At 40.6% G+C, this 25,080-nt stretch overlaps 1 pseudogene; it reads left to right on the top strand.

Moving 5' to 3' along the window:
• The first annotated feature begins 3,935 nt into the window (after nt 1–3,935).
• Nucleotides 3,936–4,937, top strand: LOC119822953 (annotated as a pseudogene).
• The last annotated feature ends 20,143 nt before the right edge of the window (nt 4,938–25,080 follow it).

Raw genomic sequence — 25,080 nt, 5'->3', positions numbered from 1 at the left:
CCTGCTCCCTTTTCACCCTGGGACCTTTTCCTTGCTTTCCCAGGAGACAGCATTAACCACTGGATACAAACTTGTTCTGGTTTTACCCTCGGAAATTTAGTTTCTTTATTAGCTTCAATTTAAATTCATCACAGAATATAAAGTTCTGGTCTTATGAAAGCTGCTAACTTATTATAGACTGTTAGGAAATAAAAGTTTGTCAGTTATCCTTAAAGTATTGATATAATAATTACAGAGATAAGCCTTATTTAGTTCTCTGTATATGTTTTCAAAATCAAACTTAAAACAAGTAACTAGAAACGAAGTTTGTCTAATCAGATATACGTAGGCAGCCCTCATACTTCAGAGATCTGAATGTGGCATTTAAAATAATTATTTTTAAAAGCTTATTATATTAGACAGCGACTCGGACATCCTAGCAGTGACCCATAGTTTCCAAAGAAGATTATGAGATACCATGATGTCTCCACCTGGATTATAATGACACTGACCACTGGGCAAGATGCTGACAGGACCTGGCCCAGACTCTCAACAAACTGCACTACATTGGACAATTGATTACACCACTTTTGCCTAGACAAAATAAGATCAGACTTTTACATGGCCCTCTTCCACAGGGGAAAAAAAATCTCCTTATGGGCCTGGCTAAGATACTTCTGCCTCCAATGCATTGGAGACCTGAGTATGGACTCTAATCCCTGTCATTTTTAATAGATTTAGAAGCAGCTTGGTCTGTACTCAAGTATAATTTATTTGTCATTCTGGGATCTCTGATAGTATTGATGGCAAAGTTAGCTATAACTTTGTCATCTTAGCAGCAGCAGGCATCTAGAGCCTTCCACAAAGCTCTAGCCAGCTTGCTGCCTCATTTTATATATATATAGAAATCAAGCCTTGCATTTTTTTAAAAAGCTATTAGGTTCCTTAATTTAAAAAATGTGTTAAGATATAAAAGCTCATAAGCTTTGAGGGTCTAAAAATGATTTAATATATAAATACAGGTTAAGATATGGAAAATGTTTCTGATTTCTTTCCCCTTCTATGGTATAGTTCTGACAAGCTGATAGAGCAGTCTCTACTTACTGTTTGAGTCACAAGCTCAAGATTTTAGATTTATTCTGGTTGCCATCTAAATATGAACTTAAAGTGTTTCTCATCAGGCCAAAGCCATCTCTGTCCAATCCATACCTAGCTCTCTAGACAGCAGAAAAATATACATGCTTCTAACCAAAATCTGCAATTTTAGCTAGGACTCCAAGTTATTAGTCTATTCCTACTGTTTTTACAGATACCCATTAATCTGCTTTTTTCTATGATATGGGTTTTAATATGGACCTGAAAGTTTCAAATGTATTGTTTTCCTTTAAGTACATAAATTTTAACTTCTGTTCCTAGTTTAAATTCATCTCAATAGGCTTCCATTTGACTGGAAGATACATACATCTAAGCATCAGTTGCTGACTACATCATGCTAAAATGACTATGAGCCCTGGACTTGCTGAAAGCTGATGTGGACTAGTTCAACTGATATGAATGCTCCCTGTCTCTTCAACAGAGTCTGTAAACCAGATGCTTCTGAAAAGTGCCCCATTGCCTGGATTCCCTCCTTACCTTTGGGTAGCCTTTCAGCCCTCTTGTATTAAACTGTCACAGCGTTAGGAAGTTTGAGAACCACTGATCTAGAGCAATGTTCTAGTTTCCTTTCTGTTGCTGTGATAAAACATCCTGAGCAAAAGCAGCTTGGAGAGGAAAGGCTTTATTTTAGCCGACACCCCAGGCAACTGTCTATCACAAGGAAAGTCAAGGCAGGAACTCTAGCAGGACTGAAGTAGGTCCCGCAGAGGTAGGACACTTACTGACTTGCTCTCTGTGGCTCAGCCTCAGCTAGCTTTCTCACACAGCCTAGGCCCTTCTGCCTAGGAGTGGTGCCACCCACAATAGGATGGGTCCTCCCATAGCAATCATCAATCATAATTGCTCATAGACATGAGCACAGGCTAATATGATTGTGCTAATTCCTTAACCGAAGTTCCCTCTTCCCAAAAATCTCTATAGTTCATATCAATAAAGCTGATAATACAAACTGGCCTGTAAAAGCAGAATAAATAAAAAGAAAAATCCATGATCCCAAAGTCTGAATCTCATGTTTAGTGTCCATCAGATAGTTGATATGGGCTGTAACTCCCAATTTGGAAACTTCTTGTCTAAATCTGAACCTATCCTCAATTCCTAGACCAGTCACTGGGATTCTTCAAGTTTCCAAAGAGATTATTTTGTATCTGTCACCTATGCATGCCAATTGTCTAAATGCTATTAAAAACAGGCCATGTAGTTAAACAAGTGCTGAGTGACTGAACTTTAAATATGAACATGTTTGTAACTTCTAGGAGTTACAAGCTCTAAAAATGGTGGAATGTAAGTCTCTGACTGTGACTCTATGAAGGCTACCCCCACATTATACTTTTGTTCTCTTCCCAGGGTCTTTGTAACATGGCACAGTTCATTTTATCAGGAAAAAGAAGATCGTGCTGGATCAGGAGACAAAGGTCTACTCTGTATTCTAGAAAACACTAGAGCTTGGGGCTCAAGCAGGCTCTGCTCTGGCCCTGTTAAGCCTATCATTAAAAAGAAAGTATCCTACCCCCTTTCTGTACACATTATTTTGCTGTTGCAATTTTAGCAAATACTTGGATGCAATGTTTATGGACAAAATTCTTACACGTTTGTCTTTTATTTCCATTTCAGTCACATAAGTCCCTCTTCAAGGGCAGTCTAGTTTCATGTTTTTTTCATCTTTAAATTTGTCTTTAATATCTGAGATGATCAGACAGCTCCCTCTTCAGTTTCCCTGGCATCTTCACATCTTTCTTTTTTCTTCTTTTTTTCCTGTAGTAGTATATTTAATATCTTCTGAACAACAACTTTCCAATACTTTTAAGGTCAACTTTCTATTTAAAAATCTCATGTGACAGAACTATCATCATGCTACTTTCTTGTCTTTCCATTACCTATTTTATTATAAGAACTTCTTATCTCTTGCTATTTCCAAATCTAATACACTTTTTAAATTTTTCTAAATTTTTATATTATACTATTTTATATATTATATATTATATACATTTCATATTATATTATAACAAGTTTCTCTTATTGGAAAAAAACAAGTTCTGTATTAGTCAGATTTCTGGAGAGAAGCAACTAATAGAACATATGTACATACATTTGTACATACATACATATAGGATATGGAAATGTATATACATCTATGAACAGATTCATACGCAAACATTAAAGCACAGACAAACACAAATAGGAACAAGGAGACTTACTGGATCACCTCATTATAAGGCTGGCCAGTTATAATGTCTGCAGTAGAAATTGCAGACCCAGGAGAGTCAATGGTATACACTTGAGCTTGAAAGCCAGCAGTTGGTGAGATCCAAAAACTATGATTTAACTGGAATCAGAAGGCAGAAAAGGCTGGTATCCTAGCTCAAGTCTAGAAGCAGAAGATCCTGCTTGACCACAGCTATTTTGTTGTATTCAGGTATTTAAATCAAGGGGCAGAGACCCATTCACAAAAAGAGAACTTATTTTACTCTGCCTACCAATTCAAATGTTAATTTCACCCAGGAACACCCTTACTTACAAACCCTGAAAAACGTCTGACCAGTTATCTGGACACCAGAAAAGCAGCATAGAAGCAGCTGCTGAGCTGAGTGCAATATTAGAGAATCTACGGTGGACAGAATTTTTAAGGTTATTGGTAGCTACATTTAAGTTCAAGGACAAGGCCATGGTTTCTGAAAAAAGAATCGTCAATAACAAGGCCTGACCTTGCAGGTTAAGAGTGTTGATTTTGGGCTCTCTGCTCCTCCCTGTTCTAGAGACAGCTGCTTCTTTTCGTGCAGTGCCAGCCTTGTTCCAGAGACACGATGGTGAAGGTCAGAGTGAACGGATTTGGCTGTATTGGATGCCTGGTTACCAGGGCTGCCTTCACTTCTGGCAAAGTAGACGTTGTTGCCATTAATGACCCTTTCATCAACCTCAACTACATGGTCTACATGTTCCAGTATGACTCCACCCACGGCAAGTTCAAAGGCACAGTCAAGGCTGAGAATGGGAAGCTTGTCATCAATGAGAAGGCCATCACCAATTTCCAAGAGCAAGATCTCGCCAACATCAAATGGGGTGATGCCGGCGCCGAGTATGTTGTGGAGTCGACCGGTGTCTTCATCACCATGGAGAAGGCTGGGGCCCACTTGAAGGGTGGGGCCAAAAGGGTCATCATCTCTGCCCCCTCTGCGGATGCGCCCCATGTTTGTGATGGGTGTGAACCATGACAAGTATGACAATTCCCTCAAGATTGTCAGCAATGCTTCCTGCACCACCAAATGCTTGGCCCCCTTGGCCAAGGTTATCCATGATAACTTTGGCATCATGGAAGGACTCATGACCACAGTCCATGCCATCACTGCCACCCAGAACACTGTGGATGGCCCCTCTGGGAAGCTGTGGCAAGACAGCCATGGCGCTGCCCAGAACACCATCCCTGCATCCACTGAGGCTGCCAAGGCTGTGGGCAAAGTCATCCCAGAGCTGAACAGGAAGCTCATGGGCATGGCCTTCCGTGTTCCTACCCCCAGTGTGTCCGTTGTGGATCTGACATGCTGCCTGGAGAAAGCTGCCAAGTATGATGACATCAAGAAGGTGGTGAATCAGGCATCTGAGGGCCCACTAAAGGGCATCCTGGGATACACTGAGGACCAGGTTGTCTCCTGTGACTTTAACAGTGACTCCCACTCTTCCACCTTGGAAGCTGGGACTGGCATTGCTCTCAATGACAACTTTGTGAAGCTCATTTCCTGGTACGACAATGAATTTGGCTACAGCGAAGAGTGGTGGACCTCATGGCCTACATGGCCTCCAACGAGTAAGAAGCCCGCCCTGGACCACCCATCCCAGCAAGGACACAGCAGGAGAGAGGCCCTCGGCTGCTGAGCAGTCCCTGTCCTAACTCAACCCTTGACACTGAGCATCTCCCTCACAGTTTCCATCCCAGACCCCCAGAATAAATAGCAGGAGGGCTTAGGGAGCCCTACTCTCTTGAATACCATCAATACAGTTCATTGCACCCCTCAAAAAAAAAGTGTGTTGATTTTGAAGCCAGAGTCTGGTGTGGGGCCCACTCTAGAACCAAAATATCTTATATAATTGATTTTCTCTTCACTCTGGTTTGAGTATAAAATGGACAGGGCAATACTACTTATTTCACAGGACTGTTGCAAAGCTCAAGTTAATATATGTAAGTTATACTACATATACTAATTAATATAGAAATCCTAACAATAAGTAAGCTTTCCAATGTCGTTGCCATTTTCCAAATTATCTGAATAGAAAACAATGAAGAAGACTAATTACAGGAATAATTCCTTCCAAGATCACTATTTTTAGCATTCAGATACACCTGACCAGCCTCTTGGAGACTTGGCAAAGTACATCACACCTACAGGCATGCCCAGTATGCAAGCAGTACCCTGGGCTGCTGTGTGGTCTCTGCATATGCACTGTTCCATCCTTTTAAAAGATAGAACCCTACCTGCTTTCTCTCCTTCCTCTTCCCAGGCCCCACCAGTCTCTCTCTCTCTCTCTCTCTCTCTCTCTCTCTCTCTCTCTCTCTCTCTCTCTCTCTCTCTCTCTCTCTCTCTCCCCTCTCTTTCCACACTCCTTCTCTCCCCCCTCTCCCTTCCCCCATAATAAAAAAACCCTCCATGTGACTGTTTTCTGCATGGCATGTCTGTCTCTCACTTACCTTGGGTCCCCTTGTCTCCACCCCGCCAAGGTCTCTCATGCCATTTTACAACAAATATAAAAAGCCTTTGACTTTCTTCCCAAGATCACTATATCATAACAAATCTTTGACTTCAGAAAAAGAAATTCTGATTTTTAGAATAAAAGAGCTCTCTTCCTAGAGTTGGGGAGATGGCTTAGTGGTTGAGAACACTTGCATTCAGTGACCCCAGGGAGGGTAGAAAAGGGTGTTGGGTCCCCTGACATTCAAGTTATAGATGACTGGGAGCTGTCAAATAGGGGCTAGGAATCAAACCTTGGTCCTCTGAAAGAGCAACAAGTGCGCTCCTTCTCTGAGGTCAAAGATTTATTATGATATAGTGATCTTGGAAGGACACTTTGGGCAGGGGCAGGAGAGATTTCACCTTTTCATCGTGCGTCCTCTTCCTATCCTTAGTAACAGTGATGATTCCCTCCAGGCCACTTGAATACAAGGAAGACCAGGACTAGATTAGTCAGTTCCAACAGATCCTTCCTAGTTGAGTTCCACTATGTGAACTGCAGAGGAAGGGATCAGTTCTTCTGGGAACTGGGATTCCATAAAACATCTGATTACTTAGAGGTTGAAGAAAACTTGGAGAGTGGAATGACAACATGAGAAGGATGTGAGCCCATTGGTAGGACTAGAGTGAATGAAAGCCAATAGCCCAAGAGATCACTTGAGAAAGATCAGACAGTGGCTATAGCCTATATTAACTATCAAGTGTTATATGTTAGGAAATACAAAAAAGATGCTATACTAAAGACATAAGGATCAAGATGGCAGGTTGAACACATTTTGCCTTCTTTAATCTGTAAAGTACATAAAAAATTAGTGTGTGTGTATATAAGTATAAATATGTATATATACATACATATATATATATATTTAAAGAGGATTAAAATGAAAATGAGAACAGAGGCAGAGAGAAAGTGTGAGGATGGCAGCCCAATAAAAAAGTGCTTGAATATGCTTATCTAAAGTAACACAGGTAGACATGTGCTCACACACTAAACTGAAGTATTTAGTCTGCAGACAGTTTTAAGGAAATACTAGACTAATAAAACCAGACTTGACAAAAGCTCACACCCAGGAGGTAAGGGAAGTAAAGGTTTTAAAAACAACTGAAGATTTGTCTCTCAGTTTTCCTAATCATAGGAAGGGGGTCTGATAGCCCAGTACTTACCACCAGGAAAAGATGTATCTAAAGAAATTAAGTGAAATAGCAAGGGAGAAAGAATGATTAATAAAACTACTCTAATGACAACATTAGCCCAATTGGTCCAAAATTTGTACTTTCTAAAACCCTTTTATAAAAATCCAGCTTCCCCTCAGCAAGCTGACTACACAGAGTGCCTATCTGGTTTCACCAACCTCTTCCCAACCCATCCCTGTTCTTAGCTAAGAGCAGGTGTTTCAGTTGTCTGTTGCTATATAACAGCTATCCCCAAACTTACATGAAACTACAGAAATACACAAGAGGAGCTTCTAAGCTAATTCTAGGATGTGTGCAGTTATCTTTTAAAACTAATGTAGAAAAGACAAGCTCTTGTAACTATGATGTCCCTGAGAGGAAGATGCTGTGCTCCATTCAGAAGTTCCTCCCATGTGCCCTTGTCTGATCCATCAGAATAACTACATTACGTTTAGTGCATTATTTGGCTAAGCCATGCCTGATGGCCTAGGCCATACCAGTGAGGTTATTCCCAGAGCCTCATAAACAGATGTTTTCATAGAATCCACGTGTGCCTCATTTGTAATGTTTTCTGTAATTTCCAGCAAGCTGTTTTGAAAACACACATTTTAATCACTTGCTATGGTTTGGATGGATATAAATGTGCAATGGCAGGTAATATGTGTGGCTGTATGCAATCACATTCTTACTTTACTAACCTGTCCTTTGCCTGTGTAAGGGTTATGATAGTGCAGAGGCCAGAAGCTTGGCTCCAGTGTGATAGGCTGAGGTAGTGGGACTCTTAAGAGACAGAACCAGTGCAAGGAACTAATGCTGATCTCACAGATAGAGTACTTGAAAGAGGTCATCCAATACTTGCCCACTCTGAATGTGGTTGATTCTCCCTCTGTTTCTCTGTCATGTTTGATGCAGCAAGGGGCACACCAGTGGGAAACCAATCAGATGGGGCCTGATCTTGGGATTCTTCAGCCCCTGAAACTGTGAACTAAGTGCCTTTTATTTATAAAATACACACTATCAGGTATACTGCCATGGCAACAGCAAACACATGTCATTTAAAATATTTCAGTGGCTTCCCATTTCTCTTATAATAAAGGTGAATCCCATATCTGCTGTGTCAACGAACTTCATTTCTCCCACCATCTAATACCTCTTTTTTTTTTAAATTTCTTAACCCTGACGCTGTAGAAAAGCTGTACTCTTGTCAGTTATGACTCTCCCAGCACAAAGAAACTTTCCTGGGGAAAGGACCAACACTCGCTTGACCTGTGATGTTAAGTAATGTTTCTTATTTTAGCGGGTGGTTCATAGGGAGAATAACAAGATTCTCTTCTTGAATATGGGAGAGCCATATACTGAATTTTAAGCTATTTTTTAATGGCTTCTATAGAGAAAGAATAAGCCCTAACCAAGACTGAACTAAACCACAGCAGATATGTTAACTCAGGTCAAAACATAATCAACTTTAAAAGATTGTTAGTAACAGTGATCCAAACAAGAGAAAGGCACATACTTACAGTTTTTAAGAATAATATATTTCCAAAGTTACAATAAAGGATGTCTTGTCTGAGGGTAATGACCAGCAAGGCAGAACTGTAGCTTATAGTAGATAGGCACTTAGCACTTTCCAGGGCTCTCTGACACCAGGCATTCAAATCTCCAGCTAACTTCTTTTTCCAATTAGGCTCACTAAGTGCCCTCTTTTTTTGTAAGGTGTTCTATTTCCATTTGATAACCAAAAAAAATCAATTAAGTCAACCTAATGGTTAGCTTTCTTATGAAATTATTTATGAAAATTGGCATTTTAAGGTTGGTCACTGGCCTCCCATGAGCTTACTGGATGTGAATTCATCATGAGAAGCATATTCAACTATAATCATGCCGATAGTCAGGCCCATCATGAGTTTGACAAGGGAGAGCTACCTCAAGAATCATTATAGATGTCAACTAGCTTCCCAAAGGGAGATGCTAGAATGTTTTTCTTAAAGCATATATTGCATTAAAATGGCAACACATGTGGGGAGCCTGGACTTCTTCTCCCACCATGTACTTACAAGTTGCATCTCTTCCTACCTCTTTCAGAGGACAGAGGAAAGGAGCAGCGGACTTAAAGAGAAACAGAATCACCTAAATGGACAATGGGAGAAAGTTAACCAGATCAACCGACAAAAAGCACCTCAGAGACCTATGTGACCTTAACCAAAGAAAGCCCTGGATAAATCCAGGTGTTCCCCCCACCCAGCAGGAAGAAAATAGCCAAAAATCTAAGCAGGAAAAGAAGAATCAGAGATCTAGGATTAGCCAGTTCAGTGACTGTGTTTCAGGAACTAGCTGAAGATAAAGTTAGATTGTAATCTTGAGAATAATCTTGAGAAACAGGGAATTTCCCCCGTCATTATCATTGGTATTTTGGAATACTGTGTTTTAGGAACTAGCGGATTATGACCCTGAGAGTGATCTTGGGAGGCAGGGAGTTGCCCCCTTGTGGTCATCACTGGTATTTTCAGAATTTTCTACACCCTCCCTGCCCCTTTTGGGTCACTGGGCTGTGGTTCTTCCCTTAAAAACTCCTTCTCCCGGCCACTCGGGGTCAAACTCTTCCCCTGTGTGGGTTATTAGTCTCGGCCCCAGTGCACTGATTCCCATCTCATCTCATCATTAAACCTTGTGTGATTGCAGCAAGGATGGTCTCTCGTGAGTTACTGGGGAAGGGGCATGTTATCCCGAGACTTGAGTGAGAGTCTCCCCTCACTGGGGGTCTTTCAGAGGAACTGTAAAAGCAATCAAGAGCAATGGGTGACAGCTTCTCAAACTGGGAAAGAGAATTTAACCATCAGAATCACGAAGTTGAGTATTCAAAAAGATAAATTCAAAGAAATCTACCTACACTTAAACTTTTGAATACTGAAGATACTGGAACCAGCCAGAGGGAAATAATGCTTTACTGAAGGGAGAACTAATTCAAGTAGCTTTTTACTTGGAGATCACAAGGTCAGAATAGTTTGCTAAATACTTTCCAAGTGCCCAAAAGTTCAGCCCAGAGCTCTGTCAAGGTTCTTTATGGGAGGCAGGAAAACTTGACATTGCCAGATACAGGAAAAAAGACATTGTTGCTTACAGACCTACCTAAAACAAAAGCTAAAAGTTCTGTAGACAAAAATAAAATGATATCAAAGAACCTTGAGTGATAAGGATGAAGCCAGGTAAGCAAAAATATCAGTCAAGAGGCTTTCTTTCCCCTCACACATTTTCTGCATATGTTTGACAGTTGAAGCAAAAAAAAAAGCATACTATTGCCTAAAATATGGCCGTAGGCATGTCCAGAGGAGATGTTTAAGACAATTACAATATAGATAGTGGGAAACGGATATGATAGAAAGTACTTTATTCAAACTAATAGAATAATTGTTATGGTTTTGGTCCCTGTCCCTTTAAGAGACAAGCCACGCCCATTCCCTCCCTATCCGCTGAGGCAGGCTGATCTTCAGATTCCTGCTAGAGCTTGCTCTCTTTTCAATCTTCCTCTCGGAGAGGCAGCTTCGCTTCTGCCTCTCTCCCCACTTCTCCGCTTCCCCTTCAGTTTCTCTCTCTCTCTCTCTCTCTCTCTCTCTCTCTCTCTCTCTCTCTCTCTCTCTCTCTCTCTCTCTCTCCCTCCCTCTTTCCTTTAATAAAGCGTTATGTCTATTTTCTGGGTCTGTGCCGTTAACCCACCACCGCACCGCCTGTTCACCCGCTGCCCTGGTCACACGTGTTCCATGAGTCTCTGCACAGCTACACCAGCCCACTGGGCTGGCAGCTATGCGCAGCTGTCCAGATACTATCTTTTTAAGAACAACCAATTTTGTTCTTAAAAACTTAGTAGCTGGGCCGGGCGGCGGTGGCGCACGCCTTTAATCCCAGCACTCGGGAGGCCGAGGCAGGCGGATCTCTGTGAGTTCGAGACCAGCCTGGTCTACAAGAGCTAGTTCCAGGACAGGCTCCAAAGCCACAGAGAAACCCTGTCTCGAAAAACCAAAAAAAAAAAAAAAAAAAACTTAGTAGCTGGGTAGCTGCGCGGAGAACACGTGTGACCAGAGTGGCGGCAGATTAATGGCGGTGGTGGTGGCAGCTTAACAGCACAGACACAGGAAATAGGCATAAAGCTTTATTAAAGGAGAGAGGGAGAGAGAGAGAGAGAGAGAGAGAGAGAGAGAGAGAGAGAGGGAGAGGGAGAGGGAAGGAGAGGGGAGAGAGGGAGGGAGGGAGGGAGGGAGAAGCGAAGCTGCCTCTCTGAGAGGAAGATGGAAAAGAGAGTGAGCTCAGGCTGGAAGCTGAAGATCAGCCTGCCTCAGCGGATGGGGGAGGGAGTGGGCGTGGCTTGTCTCTTAAAGGGACAGGGACCAAAACCATAACAATAATCTCAGTAGAAAGTTTCAGGGAATCACAGCTAAGGAAAGATGTCTTAGATTTTTAGCACGACTGAGAGGAAGATTTAATGGATTGGACTTGATGATAACTGAGATGTTTTTAATGCTACAGAATAGGAGGAAGGGTTAGAAGTGATCTCTGACAAAGATATCTAAGTCAGTCAGGTATCCGAGTACCTGGAGGAAGACTGAGAATTCAAAGCCACTATGGTCTCTGTAATGGGCTGACCAGTAACTACCGTGTTACCCAGGAATTCTACTTCTAAGCATTTATCCCACAAAAATAAAAACTTGGTTCACACATGAATCAGTGGATAAGGGTTGTTGAGATGGTTCAGGAGACAAAGGTTCTTACAACCATGCCTGACATTAATTGAGCTCAATCCTTGGGGATGCACGTGATGAAAGGAGAGAAATCATTCCCACTAGTCATTCTCTGATCTCTGCCACTCTAACACTATGACATTTGCATGCGCACACATGTGTACCTGTATAAGTATTTATACAAAAAATAGTAAAAAAATTTGAACTATTCTAATTTTCTTTCTATTGCTTTCATAAACACACTAACTAGAACAACTAGGGGAGGAAAGGGTTTGTTTCATAATGTCCATCATGGTGTGAAGCAGGGCAGGAAGTCAAGGTGAGAACCTAGAGACAGAAACTAAAGCGAAGGTCATGGAATAAAACTGCTTACTGACTTGTTCTGTATGTCTGGCTCAGCCAGATTTCTTATACAATTCAAGACCACCTATCCATGGGGCAGGGCCCTCCCACATCAACCATTAGTCAAGAAAATGGCTCCACAGACTTGCAAAGCTGATAGCAGTGTTTTCTCAACTGATTTCCCTATTTTTTAAGTGACTCTAACTTAAAAAAGAGAGATATACAGTAAAAGAAAGATTCAAAGTCAAATAAAACGTTAAAATGGTTGACAATGTGTTGAAAATATATGCAAACTAAAGGTTAAAGTTCTTAAAAGTAAAAAAGAAAAAAGGAAGTACTTAGGGTGTGGTGGTACACACCTTTAATCCCAACACTTGGAAGGCAGAAGTAGATTGACCTCTGTGACTTCAAGGTGTGGTAGCACACACCTTTAATTGCAATGCCTGGGAGGTAGAGACAGACAGATCTCTGTGAGTTCAAGGTGTTGTAGCACACACCTTTAATCCCAGCACTTGGGAAGCAGAGACAGTAGATCTCTGTGAGTTCAAGGACAGCCTGGTCTAAAGAGTTATTCCAGGGCAAAGATATACAGAGAACCTGTCTCAAAAAATAGAAGTAAAAATAAATGAAATAGAGGTTAAAACAAAGCTGCACAAAGATGGAAAATACACAGAGAACCTTGATGCTATATGCTATTATGCTCTCTTTGAACTGTTTGAATGCTGAGGAAGGAGCAACAGCTGCATTTGTTTACACATGCTGCTGAACTAATACAAGATAGATATTTTGAAAATACCTTGACTTCAGAATTTGGATCTAAAGATATGATACTTTGGAAAAGAGATCCTTCTTTTGTTTTCACAGAGGATGAGATACTGTGGATTGCTTCTATCCCAGTATGGTATGATAGACCATGCCCTCCTGAAAGGTTGCTGTGAACACCTTCAGAAAATTACTTCACCCAACTGATGACTGAGATGAACCTGGCACACAGGTTACACCATGAATGATCTGAATAACAGCATCCCCATTCAGCAGGAAGAAGTTTGGAGAGAAATAACTACATCCATATTCCCAAATATTGTTTATCAATGTTCTTTTACATTTAAAGGGGGAAATGATATAGATATGAATAATTTACATTGGTATAAATTTTACTCTATATAAATTTAAGGTCAATTTTGTTATATGTATATGTATTTCTGACACTGATTAAGGTATTGTGATTGTGTAGTTCATTTTAAAAATGTAATGTATAGTTAGGAAAGATAGGTTGTTAATGGATAGTCATAAATAATAGTCAAGCTTGTAATCATGTTAGATTTTCTAGATATATAGAGATATATTTCAGTTAGATAGGCATACTTCATATCTTCCAAAGACTACAGAATATGGCATGTTAAATGTCTTAATAACTTAGGACTTTTAATGACAATGAGACACATCTGCTCCTGGCAGCACAAGCTACTTCAAGAGGAAGATGGGCATTGAAAAGAGGCTACTTATGGAGTTTGATAGCCATTTGGGCAAGAAACTGCTCTTGCCTGGACTGATGCATAGACTGGACACAAAGAACCCGCAGAGAGAGGACTGCTAAACTTGCCTAAAGGGGAGATGGTCTTTCGGGGTTCCTGATTCATGAAAGAGTCTGCGAGACATTCTGCAGGACATGGCAGATACTGACTGAACTGCCTTTGAAATTTCCTGCTTCATGGAAAACTCTGCTGGATACTATGGGCCTGTAGGCCGAAGATGGATGCCCCAATGGTACAAAAGAACTTTGGGTGACTGTCCAGGTAGCAAGATGTCTCTGTGATTTCTAGAGTTTTGGAAGTAGCTTACTTCTTGTTCACCTAGGTAATATTGTGTCCTTCTGGAGTCTTTGATGGAGTTGAAGAATAGATAGATAGTTATAGTTTTCCTTAGTTATGATAAAAGATAAAGTAGATATAAATACTGTAACTGTAATTCTTACTTGATAACTGTTGTTATATGTAATTTTACTATGTTAAAGTTAAAGCCTTTCTTTTTTGTTTAAACAGAAAAAGGGGAAATGATGGAGGATTCTCATTGGCTAATAAACAAACTGCCTTGGCTTTTTGATAGGTCAAGATTTAGATAGGTGGAGTAGACAGAACAGGAAAAAGGAAGTGAGGTAGATGGCTCAGACAATTGCCCCGCCTCTTCTCTCTGGGACAGACCGCAGTGCCTCTCCTCAGGGAGACAGATGTGATGAAGCCAGCAGCCAGGTCAGACATGCTGAATATTTCCCTGTAAGACACCGCTCGTGATGTTACATAGATTATTAGATATGGGTTAGTCAAGATGTGAGTAAGAGGCTGAAACTAATGGGCCAGACAGTGTTTAAAAGAATACAATTTGTGTGTTGTTATTTCTGGGGCTGAGCTAGTCAGGCAGCCGAGAGTGGGGCGGGATGAAAAGCAGGCCTGCCCGCAGCTCATCTCTACAGAATGGCATGTGCATTTGGCAACAACAAAACAAAAACACCACAGCACAGGGAGAAACAATAGGTTGTAGGACAAAGCCTTGACAAGAGCAATAGAGGCCTGAGTCTCAGTAGTTTACCCTGAGGCAATACCTGGTTCCTATAAAGTCCACAAACTGAGACTACCCAGGCACAACCCAGGGACAGACCATCCAAAGAAAATTCCTAACGTTCCTACTGCTGTAGAAAGGATCACCTGCCAGCACACACCCTGCTAATGTAGCTTTTCTGGGTTTTGCCTATAATAATGCCCTCTCTAAGGGTGGGTACCTCCTCTTGCTGCTGCTTTGCCAGTTGCTTTGACAAGGTCCCTGCTGGCTTTATTAGGCACACAATAAACCTTGCTTTTGCATTTCGGTGAGTCAGTCCCCTCATGGTCGTTTGGGGTCTTCACTGACGGGGCATAACTGTGGTATAGTCATATTATAAAATGCTATTTAACAATGAAATATAAGAAACTATTGAACTATACAACAAAACCAGGATTAACCTTCAAAGAATTGTGTCCAACAAAAAGAAAAGAAAAACTTAAAAGCCAGTCCTCAAAGCCTGCATGCTATGTGTGTGATTTCAACTATGTAAAATCCTTTGTCATTGCTTTGATTTTTAAAGCTAGAATCAACCTAGGGACTCCTATGTGCTTGCTATTTAGTTCATTCTCCAACACTTTAACATTCTCTAAAACATCAATGTACAAAAAGAATAAATTAATGCCTTCAGAAGCTGAAGGCAGGGTACTCTAAACTAACTACTGAGCAGTGCTTTAAATGGGCAATTTCTCTATTATTTCTAACAATTGCATGTATATTTACAATTATGCCAAGCAGAAAACCAAAAAATACCAAAATACTACCAATCAAAGATGAATGGAAATTTCTTATTAAAACAAAAATAATGAATAGGTGCTGAACACGTGATGATCATTTTAATGCTGCCTCATTTGATGTTCACAGAACACCCTGAGGCAAACAGCATCATCCCATTTGTACTTGTATCCAAGGCAGCTTATCTAAAATCACACAGCTGGTTATCAAAGACAAAAGCAAGAGGCACAGACCATTCCTGGTTCTGAAACTCGTGGTCCTGATGCACAGTATCCTTTAAAGATCACACGGGCAGGACTTTATTTTGGAGTAAGAGTCAGGAGTATGAGATTTTAATTTCTTTCCTCTCATGCAAGTTTTTTTGGATTTTTTTTTTTTTTGAACATGTCCTTCCTATACTTCTCACATGCTTGGGTACAGATACATTTTTTTGTATTCCAGAAACATCACAGGCAAGTTGAGCTTTTTCTGCTTCACTGGCTGACCTGATAAAACTTACTTCCTAAAGTAAGTTTCTAAATAGCTCATAGAAACACTGACAACCACTGCCCACAGTACCCAGGCTTTGTTCTATTCTTCTGACTCTCAGGAAGGAATATCTGCCCCTCCCCCAGTTTCATCTGCCTCGCTGCCTGGTGTTTCTGGGCAGTGAAGGCAGTGGGGTTTAAGTTCTGTTAGCAAGGAGCACATTTATTTTAAAATCCACACAGGGCGATTCCTTAGCCTGCCTTGCCAAACATCTCCCGCTTTCAAGGCTTGGGGATTTGCATGGATATAGAGGGTTTTTTAGAATTCTCAATCACTGGTAACTCCAAAGGTATTCCAGTAAAGAAAATGTTACACAAATCAGCACTTATTCAGAGAGAATCTCTCTCAGTCCTTGAAAAGGTTTTGGCTGTACCTTAGTTTAGTTATTTCCGAGGCACACACTAGCTGCTTTGAACGTGCTGAGTGACTTAACCTCATCCAGGCACAGAGTGAGCCTTTGCTTCATTTCCATCTTCTGTAAGAAACAGACAGAGAGAGTTAGACCATCTGCCAGCTTTACACATGGTATGGCATTTTGACCTAAGCCAGTTTTCACTCAAGAGCCCCAAAGCTTAACCATCATACTTCACGACTGCTTCTCCATTTAGTTGCAATACCTGTTTTAGAAACTTATTTCCATATGTTTCAGGGAACATTAGAAAATAAAACAAAAGTAAAAAAAAAAAATGCCTGAGAAATAGTGATTTAGATTTTTTTTTTATACAATAGTTTGGAAATTACAGTTAAAAACTCTACTATGCCCCCAGCCACGTTTCCCGCTGGTTGGCTTGATGGTTATTGTTTCTTGTCTGCTCTTTCTTTCCTCTATCTATATACCAACCTGGGTGCATACACTCTGCTTACAATTTTTTTTCTCAAAACAATGGAGAAGTTGTTACGGGCATGAGAATCCATTACTCTCATTTTCCTAAGTAAAAGGACACTCTTTTTATAGGAACTCAAAACTGGTACAATTAACACTGAAACTATGTAATTTACAAATCCCATCCAAAGTTGTACAATGTCTCAGTAACGTACTTTAAAGCAAAGCAGAATATAGTGCACATCTGAGAGCAGGGGATACGTTCCACTGACTTTAACATTTCCTCAGTTTGAAAATAGTTCCTCAGTCCATTCACTAATTTCAAAAAATTTAAGAGCTGTAATTTTGCAGAAGTCACAATTTGAGTTTGCTCATGTTTACCCAATATTAGATTCTGGTATTTTGGCAAGAATACCATGACATTTGGTTCTTATCTTCTTGGAATATCAAAATTACAGTGTTGGTGTTGGCAAGACGGCTCAGTGCATAAAGACACTGTCCAGTAAGTTTGACAATCTGAGTTCAGTCCCAAGAACCAAGATGCTGCATGGAGAGAACTGACTCTTACAGGCTGTCCTCGTATGTGTGTATGTGTGTGTGTGAATATTTTTTAAAAATTATAAAAGAACACAATGTTGATGTGTACTGTTCTTATGCTAATTTTCATCACCAGGCTAAACTGGTTAATACCAAACTTTTTACTATGAATTTACATAGCCTTCCATTTATAATCAGTAGCTATTTTATAGAGATCATGTCAAATTATACAAATATTTTGTTCCACATCAAAACTTTGCCTACTACTGTATTATTTTTATGAAATGATGCTTGATGTCTAACTTTGTATAAATCCTTTTATTTTTATGGGTTAGTATTATTATATTAGAGCAGTGTTTCCCAGTATAAGGTCACATACCCAATCAGATATCCTGATATCAGATATTTACATTATGATTCATAACAGTAGCACATTACAGTTATGAAGTATTAATGAAATAATTTTATGATCGGGGTCACCACAACATGAGGAACTGTATTAAAGGGCTGCAGCTTTAGGAAGATCAAGAACCATTGTATTCAAGGGAGCTTATCCCATATCTTTTATTTATGCATTTCACTATTGACATTAACCTTCAGTTCAATCAACAGGTTATAATCCATTACTGACATCGGAATTGAGGGTCAAGTTGTCCCTCAAACTAGCCACTATTCCCTCTTAACCAAATCCCATAATTCAAAAAATTCACTTGCTTTATGATAACCAAGATTTGGTTTACCTTGTACTTTTCTTGCCATTTTCTAGATTCAAACTTTTGTTTTCCTAAGAAGTTTGAGTGGGTGTGGGGGGGGGTGTAAAGGGGCGTGGACACATGCATGGTTTTTGTTTGTTTGTTTTTGTTTTTTTGTGGGAAACCAGAGGTCAATGTCAGGTGTCTCCGTTAATCTTCTGCCACTTGTTTTCTGAGAGAGGATCTCTCAAATCACAGTTGGCTAGACTAGCTGGCTATCAAGCGCCTGTGACCTTCACAGCATGGGATTTCAGGTGCACACTGCTGCACAAGGCTTTTATTTGCATTGAATCTGGGGACCTGAATTCAGGTCTTCATGCTTGGAGAGCAAGCACTTCATGTGTTTTGTCATGTCACAGGTCACCCAGTTTCTCGTACTGGAGAACAACATTGATTTCCCAACAGATATGGGTACTCGATACAATTGTTACTACTAGGGCTGTGTGGCTTTAAGCTTCTCTCAGAACAGAACTGGAGAATGTAGAAAAAAATGTATATAAGTACTTCTGTCTGTCCACCCGTATGGATAGAGAAAGTCATCTCTCTCTCTTTTTACCCCATGGTGTGTGTGTGTGTGTGTGTGTGTGTGTGTGTGTGTGTGCGTGTATGTGCATACATGATAAAACCTATGAGTTCATCAAACTGATTGATCCCAATTTAACACCCCTCTATTCACTCTGAACTCCAACTTCTCAGAGTTCCAGACTCTTCTCTAACAAGTGAGAAACTTGGTTCCTACTATACTTGATTTACTTATTTCATGTGTACACAGGCAGAAACATGCAGTGTGGACACACTCGAACACACACACTAACACACCCAAAGTGGGTGGAGGAAGGAGGGAGAGAAGGGGAGGAAGCAGGAGAGGAATATCACCAGACCACCAAAGAGTGGTCGGGTGAATGACAGAATGATGATGAATTAAATCCTTGTGAGAACACTGTGTCAGGGCTGAGCATTGTTCTTCTGGAGACACACCAGGCTTGACGTGTCTAAGACAGGATTCAAGACAGGATACTTTCTTTGTTGCTTTTTTCTCCATTATGATATCTCTGGGTATTTTTAGAATGATGTAGAAAGAAAGTGTCAATTCTTTCATACCCTCTTACTTTTTTTCTGGATTAATAAGACAGAATAAGGCCAGGAGCAAATATTTTATTATAATATGCTATATGCTTTTAAGGAATAATTACAGTGAATCATGGACCTAGTTAGTTTGAAACTCAGTCTTACCAAAAAATTAGAGCGATGTGAAATGTATTCTATTGTTTTCTGAGACAGGATCTCATGACTCTTAGCTGGTCTCTAACTCTCTACATAGTCTAAATTGACATTGACCTTCCAATTTCCTCTCCTCTACTTTGTGAGTTCTGGAATTACAGCCATGGATCACCACATCCTGGCTTAGGGAGGTTCTGGCAATCAAACCTAAAAGTCTATTAATTGAGCTATACCCCCTACTCAAAATTTAAGGTTTTAATGGTGAAGAGGAACAGAATAATTTGGTTGGAAATCTTGGCTGTTTATTTCCTATGTAAAATTTTATATCTTTAATAAAACTTTAAGTAATGAAGTTCAAATTTTACCATTCAAAACTGTTTGATACGTTCTATAGAGTTCTTATTTATTTGCATAAAATATATCAAGCAGTGGCAAAAGCACGAGGCCTAAGGTAGAGTGAGAACAGCAAGATACTCCAGATCTGGGCCTGCTCTCATATGTACTCACTATGCTGAAAACCACTAGGCCTTATTGAATCCCAAAGCAGTACAGTGGTTAAAATGACAGGCTCTGGGGTCAAAGCACCTTGAGTTAAATCAGCTCTACAGTTTTGGAACCACTGACTTCCAGGGCTGAATGTGTCTGTTTCCTGTCAGCTAGGTTTTAGTAGAAACAATAGTACATACCATAAATTAAAGTAGTACATAGATTTTTACAATGCTCCGTATAAAGGCTGGAGGAGTTCCATTCCCATAGCTATCATTTCAACCAGAATTTATTAGTCTTACTGGGTGACAATAAAACCAGCATTTTATAATGACTTGATTACTTTTAAAAGAATTCATAAGTAAAACCAAAGATGGTGCTCAACATTTATTCAATTTTCACATTAAAAACAGTGTCACAAAATCTTCTGGGATTGTCATTTTTCAGACGTTCTGTCCTTTGATACTGCCCCAGTTTTGAGTCTGTAAAATATGAAGTCCACAATCCTCACTGCCTCTTATGAATAACTGGAATTTTTAAGACTCACTCCAGAAAGTGATTAAAGGAAGAACATTTTGAGAAAAAATCTCAACTCCTCCCTCTTCTGGGGACAGTGCTGAGATTTTCACAGATCGTGTGACTGCCCTCTCTTCAGTCCACAGATCTGTCTTACACACTGATGTCACTTGGTATGACTTAAGGAGAATCTCCCTGCACCAAACACTTCCGTAAGACAGTCAGTGCACCAGGACTGCTGGAAACTAACTGCTTTTCAGAAATTACTCCCCTCGTGTGATTTCACTTAAATAAACCCTCTGAATGCAAAGCTGAGCTCTGTGGAGCAGAGTGCTAGAGGAGAGCAAGGTTAGGAAATTGATGGCGTTATTGAATCCCAGGATCAAAATTATAGATGTGTGGAAGAAGAAATGAGTAAAGAACACAGTGAGGGAGGAAGAGACTCCAGTAGAGAAATACAGAGCCAGAGGGGAAGGGGAAAGCACACAAGCAGCTGTGTTGCATACATGTGAATATATTAGTGTGGGCTTGCACAAGGCCACATGACTTCCCACTCACCGACTGCAGGGTTAAGCCACAGGGCATTACCTGGAACTGGTTAGAAATGCAGCATCTTGGACTCAACCTGTAATTAAAATCTGCATTATATCAGTACCTGAATGATTTGAATATGCATTAAACTAAGAAAAGATGAGCTGATTGTGAGTTACATGTTAGTCTTCGTTCAGCCTCAGTGGGATGAGACAAAAGAGAGTTCCTTTAAAAAATGAAGTTGTGATAGATTACTACCAAACTTCAATATTATTGTATATTGGTTTTAACTTTAAACTTTTGGCATTAAATATACATTTTTCTTCTCTTGCTGTTGTTTAATTTAGCTAGGAAAAATAGGGGGAGGTATCCAGAAGTACTTTAGGGTAAGAAATCAGTCTGAATAAGTTGGCTTCTGACTATCCTTACTTTTCTTCTACATTCCTCAGTAGTTTTCCTCACAGACCCCCTTTACTAGCTCCATGGTTTCAGAGCATCCTTTGGATGCTCTTGTTTCCAGGCTGTCCTTGAGCAAACTATAATACTTAAAAATAAAATTGCATTATTAAATACAGAGAAAGAAAGAACTTAACTGTTTTTAAGTCAAGAAAGTGATTTCATCCACGAAGGGAGAGGTGTTACATTTGGGAAAGGTAATGGGGACCTTCTAGGTTGTGTTGATCTAGTGATTACACTTTTAATTATTAGTTGTGATACTATTTCTGAATGTATAACTGTTTTTCAATTAACAATAAATCTAAATACAGATGATATCTAAGGGAGAAAGAGATAGAGTACTTAGCCTTCCAACTTGACCCGTCACAATAAATACAGAAAGCTAGCTTTGATCACCAACACAGCACTTCCTGAAGTGACTGCTCTTAACTTTAACTGAGCTCCCTCCCCAGCCTAGTCATCCGGAAGTGATAAGAAAGGACTAACACTGTCTCTCACAGAACACCATATGAGTGCTTGCTGCAACAATCTAATTAGTTTATTAGACTAACTCTAGATAGGGCACAGCTCCACTACTGTCTTATTTTAGCACAATACCATAGTACTTTCAACAGCTGTTAAAATACAGAGTTTACTATGGAACACCCTGATCCTATGCTTACTAAGTTAGCTCAGTAATACTGCCATATCCATTTATTATAGATAAGCATTTATAATATTTAAAAGCTGATCTGTTTCTTCAACATTTTAGCATCACTCACGACCCTCAAGTGCCAGTGACCAGCCCTCTATTCCAGGGTCAGAGTCAGGGAGCAGAATACACAGTGCCACAGCAGGGGGGGGGGGGGGGGTCAGAGAACTACTTTTTGAGCGTTAGTTCTGGCCTCCCACTTTGTTAAGGTAGGGTCTCTCTTGTTTCTGCCATGCTGCATAATAAGGCCAGCAGGCTTGCAAGCTTCTGGACAACTCTGATATTTCTGCCTCCCACCCATCTTGTCACAGGAGTGCTAGGATTACAGATGTGTGCCACAGCAGGTTTTTATGTGGGTTCAGAGGATGGAACTCAGGTGTCAGACTTGCACAGCAAGCATGTACTAAGCCATCTCCTGATAATCTTGGTTTTTTTTAAGTGGTAGCACATAACTTTAATCCCAGCACTTGGGAGGCAGAGGCAGGCAGATCCCTATGAGTCTTGAACTTTGCATGCAAATGGATGGAAATAGAAAACACTATTCTGAGTGATGTAACCCAGACCCAAAAAGATGAGTTTGGTATGTACTCACTCATAAGTGGATTCTAGACATAAATAAAGGTCAGTGAGCCTATAATTCCTTATCCCAGAGAAGCTAAATAAGAAGGTGAACTCAAAGAAAAACATATAGTTATCTTCCTGGATATTGGAAGTAGACTAGATTGCCAGGCAAAAATTGGGATCTTGGGGGTGGGGGTGGGGTGGCGGTAAGGGGTGATGGGGAGATGAGGAGAGAAAAGTGAGGAGGGGAAAATGGGGAGACCCTTGGGGAATGGGATGGTTGGGATGGAGGAAGGGTGGATAGGGGAGCAGGGAAGAAGATATCTCTTTTTTGTTTGTTTGTTTTTCGAGACAGGGTTTCTCTGTGTGGCTTTGGAGCCTGTCCTGGAACTAGCTCTTGTAGACCAGACTGGCCTCGAACTCACAGAGATCCACCTGCCTCTGCCTCCCAAGTGCTGGGATTAAAGGCGTGCGCCACCACCGCCTGGCTGGGAAGAAGATATCTTAATTAAGGGAGCCATTTTAGGTTTAGCAAAAGGCTTCACTCTAGAGGGGTTTCCAGGTATCTAGGGAGAAGTCCCCAGCTAGTTCCTTGGGCAGCTGAGGAGAGGGAGCCTTAAATGGCCCTTTCCTATAGCCATTCTAATGAATATCTTGCATATCACCATAGAAGCTGCATCTGGCGATGGATGGAGATAGAGACAGAGACTCACATTGGAGCGCAGGACTGAGCTCCCAAGGCCCAAATGAGGAGGGAGAACATAAGCAAGAAAGTCAGGACCTCGAGGGGTGCGCCCACCCACTGAAACTGCGGGGCTGGTCTAATGGGAGCTCACCAAGGCCAGCTCTACTGGGACTGAAAAAGCATGGGATCAAACTGGACTCTCTGAACGTGGAGGACAATGAGGGCTGACTGAGAAGCCAAGGACAATGGCACTGGGTTTTGATCCTACTGCATGTACTGGCTTTGGGGGAGCCTCGTCTGTTTAGATGTGCACCTTCCTGGACCTGGATGGATCGGGGAGGACCTTGGACTTCCCGCAGGGCAGAGAACCCTGACTGCTCCTTGGACTGGAGAGGGACGGGGAGGGAAATGGGAGGCCGGGAGGAGGCAGAAATTTTTAATAATAATAATAAAAAATTAAAAAAAATAGTTATCATTCTGATTGGCTAGCAATTGTGCCCTTACAGATCTGGGGCTGGTTGTCTTCATCTTGCCTAGGTGTCACTGCAGGTCTATGAGCATGGATGTTTGTAAAATGAACATCTATAAAATCCGATGTATTTTAGCAAAGCATACCCTCCCCCAAGGTTCATAAATCTAGCTTTGTTGTTAATCCTTTCCAAAACAAATGAAGTGTGGGTATTTAATCCAAATATATTAGTTACATGTTTACTCCAATGAAAATAATCAAGATAAATACAGCAGTGTTATTACTGAAGCTATAAAATCCATTTGGTAAAAACTAATCTTCTTAGCTTGCAATTTCAGCATGTCAAAATGTTCTTAAGATATTTATATATTTATTTTGTTTGTTTTTCTACACAGGGTTTTTCTATGCAGTCCTGGTTGTCTTGGAGCTTTCTTTGCAGACCAGGCTGGCTGGCCTCAAACTCAGAGATCCATCTGCCTCTTTTTCAGCTCTCTGTTATGATCCATTTTTAGAGTTCTATGTCAAAAATATCACATTGTAAATAAAAGAGGAAACACAAAAGTTCATCAAAATCCTACTTCACTTCTGCATTTTCTTTAGGTTCATTTCTAGTTTTCAATTTTTCTATGACAAAGCAAAAGCTTGTTTCTGCTGTCATTGAAAAGTGTTTTAGTTACAGTCTTACACACAATTTGAATTACAATTTTGTTGTGTTGTTTCTCACTAGGATGAGAAATACTAAAATGGAGACAAAATTAGTGTCTTGGTTGCACTTCTGCCTTTTGAATAATGCTAAAGTTGTATAAGGTGCTAATGTTCACTACATGAGTGGAGAATGACTTAGGATAACACTAAACACACATATGGCTTCCTGTCAAAAGGCCCCTGCCCTCTGTTCTTCTTTGGTAAGATGGACATTTTCTTAGAAACCAAGGAGCATCTGAGAAGCAGAATTGTATCCCTAGATTACATAAATACCTAGAGTGATTACTATCTCAACAGCAATGCCCATAGTTTGATAGATAGGTACAACTATACATTCTCTCTCTCTCTCTCTCTCTCTCTCTCTCTCTCTCTCTCTCTCTCTCTCTCTCTCTCTCTCTCTCTCTCTCTCGCTCGCTCTGTCTCTGTCTCTCTCTCTGTCTCTCTCTCTCCTTTTTCCTCTCCTTTTCCCTCCCTCTTTCTCTCTCTTCTTCCTTCTTCCCTCTTTCTGTATGTGTGTGTGTGTGTGGGGGGGGTGTTTGTGTGTGTGTTAGCACGTGTATGAGTATGAGCACTCTTATGTGGTGAGTACATGTGTATGAGGTGTTAAGAGATCAATCCCAGGCATCTATACATGATAAGCAAGCAATTTATTAAATAAGCTACTTTGCCAGGTCACAAACCACACACCTCAT

The sequence above is a fragment of the Arvicola amphibius genome, chromosome 1 (assembly GCF_903992535.2).
Source record: "Arvicola amphibius chromosome 1, mArvAmp1.2, whole genome shotgun sequence".
In the NCBI taxonomy this organism is placed as follows: domain Eukaryota; kingdom Metazoa; phylum Chordata; class Mammalia; order Rodentia; family Cricetidae; genus Arvicola; species Arvicola amphibius.
The sequence above is the reverse complement of the archived record's forward strand: the minus strand, read 5'-3'. Positions and strand labels throughout refer to the sequence as shown.